Source organism: Anser cygnoides, chromosome 25, assembly GCF_040182565.1.
Source record: "Anser cygnoides isolate HZ-2024a breed goose chromosome 25, Taihu_goose_T2T_genome, whole genome shotgun sequence".
Classification (NCBI taxonomy): domain Eukaryota; kingdom Metazoa; phylum Chordata; class Aves; order Anseriformes; family Anatidae; genus Anser; species Anser cygnoides.
In genome coordinates, this window is record NC_089897.1 from 6,262,357 (window position 1) to 6,265,400 (window position 3,044).

Sequence of the window (3,044 nt, forward strand, 5' to 3'; positions counted from 1 at the left end):
CGTTTTTGCTTTTTGAATTTCTGCATACCCAGCTGTGTGCTTCCTCCCAAGTGGGACTCCGCCTGCAGTTCTTCCTACCTGCTTGTCCGCAGCTCCTGCCACCCTAAAGCAGGGACCTCCCCACCCCAGGAATTACCCCCTTGTTTCTCACACGGCAGAGCCGTGGCATCCAGCATGCAAATCCCCCAGGGGAATCCTCACAAGCAGCAGCACGCTCCAGGACATCTCCTGACATAACACTGGGTCAAGCAGGAGGCACCAGATTAGCTTCCAAATCTTTCCCTTAAAAAAAAAAAAAAAAAAACCACACCCACCCACCACCCAAAGTCAAAAGCTATCACTTAGAATTGCAGCTGATGAGAGGAGGGGCAGGGAGCAGCAGAGCAGTAAGTGGATGCGTTACGGAGATTAACCCCTCTATCTCTAGAAATTTCCTCTTTTCCCCCAGCTCAGGCAAGCACTGATTACAGAGATGCTTTGTTTAGTACAGAGATGCTTTAGAGTCTGACCAGAAGTTACCAATCCACGCAAGCAGCCAATGTACAAGAGAGCTGAACCCACTAACCAAATTGATCCATCCCCAAATTTACCCAATCCATGGCAGTTCCTGAGCGTATCCTGGAGCTTAGGAAGTGTAATGTCCTGTGACACGGCCGTACTCTTATCTGCTCACCTCGGCAGGGTCTAGGGCTGCAGTGGCTAATTAGCCACTGGACTAATGAGTGCACTAGCCCTAACTGCTGGGGGCACCTCTGCACTTCCCTCTCAGAGCTCAGCAGGGCAGGGTGCGCTTCCTCACGTCTGAGTCAAAATGGTACTGGTTTTCTGCATATTCGTCATCGCCGTGCTGAATGGCAGTAACAACATTTCTTGCATGTCAGGAGATACTCGAAGCATGTTTTCATGAATGCTGTAAGCTTACAACAACAGGAAAGGACAAGCCAGCGGTGCCACTCATCTGTAAATACTTCAGCTCGGGTCTGATTTTGTACCGCAGCTGCCTCTAGAAAGGCTGTCGTGTCTCTGCAAGGACGGAAGGTTTTCTCCTGTCAGCAGCGAGATGTGGCTGCCCAGCTCCCTGTCTGCACAGCACTAATGCTGGAAGGAAGGGTCAAAGAGCAGGATGGGATTAAAGCAAAGAAGATTATTCAGTTCCTAAGCCACCCACTGGCCACCGCATGAAGAGCCATCTGAGTGAGCATTTTACCCAAGGGCCCTAGGAAATACTAGCCTGAGTGGTGAGAGGAAACCACGTTGAGAACTGCTTTGATGGGAAGTGCTCAAAGAATTTAACCAGCCTGCCATGGGGCCAGGCGACAGCACCCCGCTCCCAGCCGGCCAGACCACGGAGGGTGCTTATGCAGGAAAAGGCCCTTCAGCAGAGCCTCAGACGAGCAGAAAGGTGACCTTTAACAGAACTAGTAAAAGACACGAGGATCCCATCTCTCCACTGCCCGGCTGTGCTTCTTGCAGAATTAAACCAGCTCCATCTCCCTGCTGAGTCCTGCACTGATTACGCACAAGAGGGCTCAGCAGCACTCTTCTTCCCCTCGCTGCTCACGCAGACCTGCGTTCAAGCTGATGTTTAGCTTTTCACCAAGATTTGTTCCGTCTCTAAGCTGTGTCAGGAATGCTGGCAGGTGAGCGGGAGGAGGGCTGAGCCAGGCCAAAGGCATTTCAAGCCCGCTGCAGCAGCGTTCACGAGCGTGCAGGCAAATCTACTGGGAAGAGCGCTCTCATTTATCTTCATTACTGCTCCACCTACCATCAATTTACGACAGGCTTTAAAAAAATGCTGCCCCCTCTGCAATCAATCCAGGCCTCTCCCCCCTCGAGCTCCCAGAGCAGCGCAAGCTGGGAGGGACCCCAGTGCCCTGGGACCTGGGGTCGGCTGCCGATCAACATTTCTTCTTCCCCAGCACTTCTGGGAGTTCTCCCCCAGCAGAAACACTGCTTCTGAGCAGATCTGTAGGCCCACCTGATGAATGATACCTCCATCTTGTCTGCTGCTAACAGATTTCTTCCCTTTGCAGATATTCAATGTTGTAAAACAAAGGAGAAAGAGCTCTTGAGGACAGGTTGTCTTGCCTTTATTGGCTCTCCCCCTTCCTGTATCAGCACCAAGATACTAGAACTGGATGCCTTTGTCACTTTAATGAACAGCCACAGCTGAGAAGGCAACCCTCCATACCCATACCTGTTTCCACTGGCATGACTGAACTCCGTGGCCTCACTGCCTTCCCCTTTTGCTCTTCTGCCCCCACATCAGAAGAGCAAAACTACTTCACAACAGGCACGAGGATTACAGAAGCACCTGAAGCAGCTGCGGGGATAGCCCAGTAGCTCGAGTCTATCAGGCAGAAGAGGCGTGAGGTTCTTCTGCAGAGGGCTATGTGCGACCGTGCTCGTTTCTTGTTTATTAACAAGCGATTAGCAAAAGCACGAAAAGCACGATGCCCAGGAGTCAGAACGCCGGTTAACTAGAACTAACTTCCAGTGCTTGCGCAGGAAGACGGCCTATTGCAGGCTGAATGTAATTCAGACTGCTGGATGTCTTCTTGCATATGAGGCCTCCCGAAACTCCCCTTCAGTGCACTCATCTTCAGAAAGCAGATGTTTTCCATCTATAAAAGTTTATGAAGGCTGCAGTCTTGTCAGGGAATACTCGGTTCCACTCACAAGCCCCTCTTAAGTAATCTAAAACATACAGGGAACCTTTTATGGAAGATCATGTTCTAATTATCTCCCAGTCAAAAGCATGGCTGAACTCAGAAACAAGGAGAAGAAATGGCTAAATGAGCTCCTGAACAAATTACCTTCTCTGAAGAAGCTGGACAGGACACACAGGAGGAGGAGGAGGCAGAAGACATCAAACCCACAGGACCTATACAAACACAGGGCATTCTCTCTACTAAGCCACACACAGGTGAGAGAGGGCCTTAGCCCAGGCACCACCACCATGCTTCTGGATGGGCGCACTGAAAAGATGGATTTGATTTTTGACCTACAGCAATCCAGAGTGCACACACTGCTCAGTTACACCC